Source organism: Littorina saxatilis, linkage group LG1 (assembly GCF_037325665.1).
Source record: "Littorina saxatilis isolate snail1 linkage group LG1, US_GU_Lsax_2.0, whole genome shotgun sequence".
Classification (NCBI taxonomy): Eukaryota; Metazoa; Mollusca; class Gastropoda; order Littorinimorpha; family Littorinidae; genus Littorina; species Littorina saxatilis.
The window spans coordinates 37355134-37364006 of record NC_090245.1 but is presented as its reverse complement, the minus strand read 5'-3'; the positions used below and the strand labels follow the sequence as shown (position 1 = coordinate 37364006).

At 42.4% G+C, this 8873-nt stretch overlaps 1 pseudogene; it reads right to left on the bottom strand.

The window, feature by feature from the left end:
* Nucleotides 1-8873, bottom strand: part of LOC138950445 (uncharacterized) — a 107013-nt pseudogene that overhangs the window by 20751 nt on the left and 77389 nt on the right.

The following is an 8873-nucleotide window of genomic DNA, read 5'->3' as shown; positions in this document are numbered from 1 at the left end:
GTGTGTATGAAACGGTGAGGTGTGTGTGTGTGTGTGTGTGTGTGTGTGTGTGTGAAACGGTGAGGTTGGTTTGGGGTGAGGCACCATGGTTGTGGTGTTAGCTGTCAAGTGGAGTTTTTGTGTGTAATTGAACCTCCTGCACGGGTCGAAACAGACCAACAAATGCACGGACAGAAAGTCAGTAGCGAGTAAGACAGGCAGTCGCTAATCCGACCGAGAAATCGAACGAAGGAGAGACAGGCGAACGAGTAGACGAGCCACAGAGAGACAGACAGAGGGAAAGACAGACACACTGAGACACAAATAGAGAAAGCTAGAGAGAGAGAGGGGGGGGGGGGGGGAGAGAGAGAGAGAGAGAGAGAGAGAGAGAGAGAGAGAGAGAGAGACAGAGAGACAGAGACAGAGACAGAGAGAGACAGACAAAGAGAGACAGACAGACAAAGAGAGACAGACAGAGAGACAGAGAGACAGACACAGACAGGAGGGGGAACGGGGGGGGGGGGGGGGGGCAACAAGAGAAAGACAGAGACACAGACACAGACACAAACACACACCTATTCGCAATGGGTCAGGGCCCCAGATAAAGCAATCTCCAAAATGAACTTGTTCAGCCTCCAAAAAATTATTCCAACTCGTCTCCTACAAACAAACCTGATCAGCAGCCTGATCAATCCTTTTTCCCTCGGACGTGACAGGATTAACAGTGCTTCCATTACGAAAGAAAGCGATCGTGGATGGACTCACAAATATACAGGTTGCGAGGGGAACGACCGTATACTCAGGACGATATTGAGAGAGAGAGATGACATAGTTTTTCTCGTCTCAAACTGCCGGCGTAACAATTGTTCTACTCTCCACGAAACGTCCTCCTGGGGACGAACTGGTATCACCAAAAGGGGTGTTACACAGGCAATCTGAGACGAGAAAATTGAGATCACATTTAAGGGCAGGTGCTACCATGAAAATACACCGTTTTTCATTTGACCACAATATTCTTGAAACAAAATTGTTTGCGTTAAAAGTTGGTGTGCATGTGCTGCAATGTATGAACAATATTAGTACATGATAAAATAAAAGATTATTTCTAAATTGACTTTGCAAAAATTATTAAATAAAAAACAAGAAAAGCGATGAATGGAATCATGGATGACAGTCTAATTTCAAAACTGCTCCCCGTATTTGAATTAAAATTGGCTTACAAGTGTGTAAGATGTTTATCTTTGATTTGTTAGAACAGCTTTTAGATATTGTTATCTAAATGTTGACTTTGTGGGTACAAAATGTCTCAAAACATCGAAAATGTGTATCTCTTGAACTGTCCTCCCTAGAGCTAATCCTTTCGAACAAAACATCTCTTAGTATGTCTTATACTTTTCTGAAAAATTTCAAATCATTCCAATGAATAGTTTTGAAATTATCTTGTCATCCATAATGAATTTTATTTTTATTTAATAATTTTTACTAAGTTAATCTAAGAGCACATTTTGTTTTTGATCATATACTATTATTCTACATACATTGAAGCAAAAGCACACCAGATTTGAACACAAACAGTTCTGTTTTATGAATATTGTGGTCAAATGACTTGGAAGAGAAAAAAGTTGTATTTGAAGGAAGCTCCTTTTTAACTCGATTTCGTAGTGAGTGTTCGGTCATTCTCCCCGCAACCTCTAAAGTCTGCAGTTCCAACATCGATCACTTTCAGACATCTACTGTTTGCCCCCCCCCCCCCCCAAAAGCGCACATCGTGACAATGACTAAGCTTAAAAGAGTAGGCGACAGAGTCGATCGTGTTCCAGTGAAGAAACTACAGTTCTCTTTGATCCAAATTCTAAATCACGGTGCGACAGTGATTTTGCCACTGCCGACGAGTGGTACATAGTCACAGATCCCCCCTCCACCCCCCTGCATATTCTATAGTTCATTTCGAACAGCACATTCAATTTCGTTACCGAGATACACAGACATACGGACTAACTGACGCAGAGACAGACAGATAAGGTAGACAGACATATATCTGCACATGCATGCAGACAGGCATAGTGAATGCCAAGTTGTTTTGTTTTTTTAAACATCTTAGACAAATCCACACACACACACACACACACACACACACACACACACACACACACACACACACACACACACACACACATACAAACTATATTTTTTTCTCTCTCTCTCTCTCTCTCTATATATATATATATTTTTTTTTCTTTTTCTTTTTCTTTTCTTCACAATCAGGCAGAGAGTAGAGGCGCATCCTCCTCATCCCGTACCGTGCCCAACATACACTCACCACCACCTCCCCCATCGCCTCACGTCCTCTTCCCTTCACTCTCAAACCAAACCCTCCACCTCCACACCATACATCCCACCCCAACGCCCTCCCCCACATTCCCCAAACCACTCCTTCTCCCAGAATCCACTTACTGTAAGACTCAAAGGTCTCCGGGAAGCGGAACTTCTTGCAGCAGCGTGGTAGCTTGAAGCGGCAGTGGCCCACGCCCACGAAGCCTTGGCCAGGGTCAGAGAAGGCGTCACTAGTTCTGGACCCCATCGGCATGAACGACCCGAAGCGGATGTCACGGGGCTGAGGCGGGTCGTCCCCTCCAGACACGGCTGTGGACAAAGAAATGAGACAAATATGAAGTGACGGTGGTGATGGGGATGATGGACACGATTTAAGAGGCTAAGGACAAGGAGTCACTAGTTCTGGACCTCATGGGGATGAAAGATCCAAGCGAGGCGTAGACTGAATGTCCCCTTGTGTGCGGCTGTGGCAAGAACGAGAGAGAGTGAGTGAGAGAGAGAGAGAGAGAGAGAGAGAGAGGGGGGGGGGAGGAAAGATAGGAAAGAGAGAGGAGAGAGAGAGAGGGGGGGGTGGGGGAAGAGAGGAGAAAGAGAGGAGAGAAAGAGGAGAGAGAGGGGGGTAAGAGACCAGAGGCAGAGAGGGAGAGAGAGAGAGAGAGAGAGAGAGAGAGAGAGAGAGAGAGAGAGAGAGAGAGAGAGAGAGAGAGAGAGAGAGAGAGAGAGAGAGAGAGAGAGAGAGAGAGAGAGAGAGAGAGAGAAAGAGAGACGTTGTCAGCACAAGTGTTGCGTTCGAGCTTTTAATCTGATAATACAAAACGATTAAAAAGAAATGCTTTGAAAGCAACAAGAAAAGCGACATCTTTCGTTTTGTTTTGCTTAACTTATTACACGTGGGCATAACAATGGCCAATGGCAAGATTGCAACGATACTATGCAACACGAGAGAGAGAGGAGAGAGACAGGGACAGGGAACGCCTGTGTCGATTTACAGAACTGAATGGAGACAATTCCCAAAGAGAGACCGTGGTCTGACCCGAAGACTGCTGGACAAATAAATACACACTCGCACAGGTTCCTAGACCATCTTCCAGACAGCCGGAATCACAGCTCAAGCAACTTTATTCCTATGTCCACCTTTGCCGAAAGAACTTCCGCATGCATGGTAGCGTAACAGTTCCAGCTGAGAGTGTCTTCTCCGCCTGCTAATGGCCCCTCACACGTCACGGCAAGGAACTGTCTTCGCTCCTTAATTGAATCGAACCTGACGCAAATAAGCGAGACACACAAACCTCGGAAGGTGATGCAAAGGGCACGAGACATTTAAAGTGACAAGACCAGCGTGTGGGCAGTGTTTCCCAACGGCACTACCGTGCATCGGAACACTTGTAAGGCCCAGCGCTCACATATGTAACTTCAGCAGGACAGACGACGCACTGCAGCTTATCCCAGCCAGCTACACGTTGCGTGAAAGGAAAACAGGCCAAGTTCTCAACATATAATCCCTATCGCAGCATCAATAATATGCAGTGCGTCGTCTGTGCCGCTGAAACTGCGCAGGTATATTCTGCCCTTAAGCATTTCTCGGTTGTGATTAAGATTAAGATTAAGATTACCTCGCCGGCAACTTGCATGTGAGATTCATCGACGATTTTTAGATAAGTTCATTATTTGAACCATAAGTGTTTGTCTGTCTGTCTTCTTAAAAGACCACTGGGTCGACGTACTGTAAATGTAACGTTTTGTTTTGTCAATAATTACACGTTCCAATAACCTACAATTCTTGGTTTTTTTATTCTTCATTTCCCGGTTCGGTGATTCGATATGACAGAATCATTATGTCTACTCACTAAATCTTGATTCTGGAGATTCCTGATCATCTTATTTACCGATGCCAGCTCTAGAATCAGGAAGAGGGAATGACAAAGACAAAGTGAAAGACTGGCACAATTAGAGAGGCCAATGGTTGGACGAACGCTCGGGGCAGACACAAAAATGCAATTGTCATACACAGACAATCGTGAAAGAATTCCTGCTAGTCACCATTCTCGAGACAGTGCCATAACTCACGAGATCAAAAACCGCTTTCAAAAAGTCACAAGACAGCAACTGCTGTTGCTGTCCGTTTCAAGGCACAGGCTTTGCCAGGTAGACGATTCAACTCACCATCTCAGGTCAGGCTTTACATGGAACAAGACCATCCCTCCACTTAGAGACATATCAAAAACCAACATTCTCTGTCCATGGTCAGGAACAAGACCATCCCTCCACTTAGAGACATATCAAAAACCAACATTCTCTGTCCATGGTCAAGAACAAGACCATCCCTCCACTTAGAGACATATCAAAAACCAACATTCTCTGTCCATGGTCAAGAACAAGACCATCCCTCCACTTAGAGACATATCAAAAACCAACATTCTCTGTCCATGGTCACGAACAAGACCATCCCTCCACTTAGAGACATATCAAAAACCAACATTCTCTGTCCATGGTCAGGAACAAGACCATCCCTCCACTTAGAGACATATCAAAAACCAACATCCTCTGTCCATAGTGGGACTTAGTTTTTAAGAAATAATTTCTTAAAAGCCACCAGTGTCAATCACCAAAATTAATTCATAAAACATTCCGACCTTTTGATCTTTGGTATGTGTCTAAGTAAAAAGATGCTCTGATCCCGTGTTAAGAGCTGAACGTGTCTGTGATGATCTACATACCATGTTCTCTTACACGAAAAGGAGTGTGTCTTTAAGATCAATCTTGCTCAAAGAATTCAGGGGCACGTCAGTCCTAAAAGCAATGAGTGTAAGATCAATCTTGCTTAAAGAATTCAGCGGCACGTCAGTCCTAAAAGCAATGAGTGTGTCTTTAAGATCAATTTTGCTCAAAGAATTCAGGGGCACGTCAGTCCTAAAAGCAATGAGTGTGTCTTTAAGATTAATTTTGCTCAAAGAATTCAGGGGCACGTCAGTCCTAAAAGCATTGAGTGTGTCTTTAAGATCAATTTTGCTCAAAGAATTCAGGGGCACGTCAGTCCTAAAAGCAATCAGTGTGTCTTTAAGATCAATCTTGCTCAAATAATTCAGGGGCACGTCAGTCCTAAAAGCAATGAGTGTGTCTTTAAGATCAATCTTGCTCAAATAATTCAGGGGCACGTCAGTCCTAAAAGCAATGAATGTGTCTTTAAGATCAATCTTGCTCAAATAATTCAGGGGCACGTCAGTCCTAAAAGCAATGAGTGTGTCTTTAAGATCAATCTTGCTCAAATAATTCAGGGGCACGTCAGTCCTAAAAGCAATGAGTGTGTCTTTAAGATCAATCTTGCTCAAATAATTCAGGGGCACGTCAGTCCTAAAAGCAATGAGTGTGTCTTTAAGATCAATCTTGCTAAACGAACTCGGAGGCACGTCATCCCAAAAAGCAATGCACTTCAGCTGCATCTACCCCGGTGAACCGAGTCAGATTTAGAAAACGGCGTCTCTCAGAGAGGCCTTCGTCAAAGCTGTTAGGGAACGGTGGTGTGAAGAAAATTGAGTTAAGATCGATGTTTTTCTGAGGTCTGGGGGTTAGCTTCGTAGAGCGGGATGGATGTACAGTGTGTGCGCATGTGGGAGAGAGGCGAATGCGAATGTATGTGTTGGGGTGGGGGGGGGGGGGGGAGGAGGCGAAAAGGTAGGGGGTGGGCTGGCAGTGTGTGTGGGTGTGTGTGTGTGTGGGTGTGTGTGTGTGTGTGTGTCTGTGCATGGTTGTGTGCGTGTGCGTGTATAATTATGTGTGTGTGTGTGTGTGTGAGAGAGAGAGAGAGAGAGAGAGAGAGAGAGAGAGAGAGAGAGAGAGAAAGAGAGAGAGAAAGAAAGAGAGAGATAGAAAGACAGAAGGATACAGGCAGACAGACAGAGACAGAGACAGACAGACAGACAGACAGACAGACAGACAGACAGACAGACAGACAGACATACGTACAGACAGACCGACAGACAGACAGGCAGACAAAGAGAGGTGAGTTTGGGGGAAATGGGTTGTTGCGTTTAAATGGACAAAGCGGCAGTAAGCTGGAAGAAGCTGACGCGGATAAAATAGGCGGTCAGAAAATATGAAGCGAAGTTGTTTCATGTCTGTTATACACCATGACATGAGATGCTGCTTTGCAATATCTTAAATAGCCAAACTAAGTTAGATTCACATTAAAAGCATCATGAACGTAGAATAAAACACATCAGCCTAACTGTCCATCAGTTTTGCATACGGCCCCAAACACCACACTTTTTGCAACTTACCTCAACGAAAGTTTGGATACAATGACACGGGTATGAATGTTTTAACAGAGGTACAAACAAGTGTTTCAATATTTTTTGGTCAAGTTTATATCAAGAAACTCTACAGCTCTTTCCCCCTTCTTTTACTCTTAAAGTGTATGCATAAACTTACCCACAAATACAAAAACACCCGGTCTACACACATAAGAATTCTGCTTCTGTTTCTCACTCGGACTTCTTGGGCTAAAAACCGCAAAAAAGACCGATACCATTTTTACAGACGAGTCATTACAGTACCAAACCATCGACAACTTTGCAATGCAAACTCTGTCTAATGTCTTATCTTGTCCCCTTGCAGAAAAGTAAGAGTAACCTTTACCACCCCTTGTATGGAAAGCCGTTTGGCTCATAACCATTACACGTGTAATAAATCATAAATACACGTGTACTAAATTATTAATACACGTGTATTTATTTCTTATTGCCCGTGCAATTTATTACATTTAGTCAAGTTTTGACTAAATGTTTTAACATAGAGGGGGGAATCGAGACGAGGGTCGTGGTGTATGTGTGTGTGTGTGTGTGTGTGTGTGTGTGTCTGTCTGTCTGTCTGTGTGTGTGTGTAGAGCGATTCAGACTAAACTACTGGACCGATCTTTATGAAATTTGACATGAGAGTTCCTGGGATTGATATCCTCAGACGTTTTTTTCATTTTTTTGATAAATGTCTTTGATGACGTCATATCCGGCTTTTCGTGAAAGTTGAGGCGGCACTGTCACGCTCTCATTTTTCAACCAAATTGGTTGAAATTTTGGTCAAGTAATCTCCGACGAAGCGCAAACTTCGGTATTGCGTTTCAGCTTGGTGGCTTAAAAATTAATTAATGACTTTGGTCATTAAAAATCTGAACATTGTAAAAAAAAATTTTTTTTTATAAAACGATCCAAATTTATGTTCATCTTATTCTCCATCATTTTCTGATTCCAAAAACATATAAATATGTTATATTTGGATTAAAAACAAGCTCTGAAAATTAAAAATATAAAAATTATGATCAAAATTAAATTTTCGAAATCAATTCAAAAACACTTTCATCTTATTCCTTGTCGGTTCCTGATTCCAAAAACATATAGATATGATATGTTTGGATTAAAAACACGCTCAGAAAGTTAAAACGAAGAGAGGTACAGAAAAGTGTGCTATCCTTCTCAGCGCAACTACTACCCCGCTCTTCTTGTCAATTTCACTGCCTTTGCCATGAGCGGTGGACTGACGATGCTACGAGTATTGCTGCGTTGCATTGTGTTCAGTTTCATTCTGTGAGTTCGACAGCTACTTGACTAAATGTTGTATTTTCGCCTTACGCGACTTGTTTCTTATGCTATGGAATAGCATAATGATTAAATACACGTGTAATAAATATTTCATACACGTGTAAGAAATGATTAAATACACGTGTAATAAATATTTCATGCACGTGTAAGAAATGTTTATTACAAGTCAAACAGTTTATTTACCAAATGCAAAGCACAGGATTTTGTTATGGTGTATGCATCCAAACTTCACACTACTTCCACACGCATATTATATCATAATAAATATGTACAGATTACGCGTGTATTTAATCATTTCGTACACGTGTATGACATTTTTATTACACGTGTACTAATCATTTTTTTACACGTGTAACGGTTATGAGCCAAACGGCTTTCCATACCCCTTGTGAGGGGCCCTGGGCCAAAGATCTTGTAGGCTACGCTAAGATGTTGCACCGCGTAGCCTACAAGATCTTTGCCTGGGCTACGACTGTCTTTCACTGGGTGCGATCCTTTTACGTCGTTCACGTACAACTTCTCGACAAATTACTGTGGCACTACACACAGACCAGAAGTTAACTTTTTGTCTCAAAAACATTAAATGTGATTCTTGTAACGGTTTATCACTGATAATGACAGTTCACTACGTGCAACTTCTCGACCAGTTACTATGGCACTACACACAGACCAGAAGTTAACTTTTTTTCCTCAAAAATATTAAATGTGATTCTTGCAACGGTTTATCACTGATAATGACAGTTCACTACGTGCAACTTCTCGACCAGTTACTATGGCACTACACACAGACCAGAAGTTAACTTTTTTTTTCTCAAACATATTAAATGTGATTCTTGTAACGGTTTATCACTGATAATGACAGTTCACTAAGTGCAGCTTCTCGACAAGTTACTATGGCACTACACACAGACCAGAAGTTAACTTTTTGTCTAAAAAACATTAAATATGATTCTTGTAACGGTTTATCAC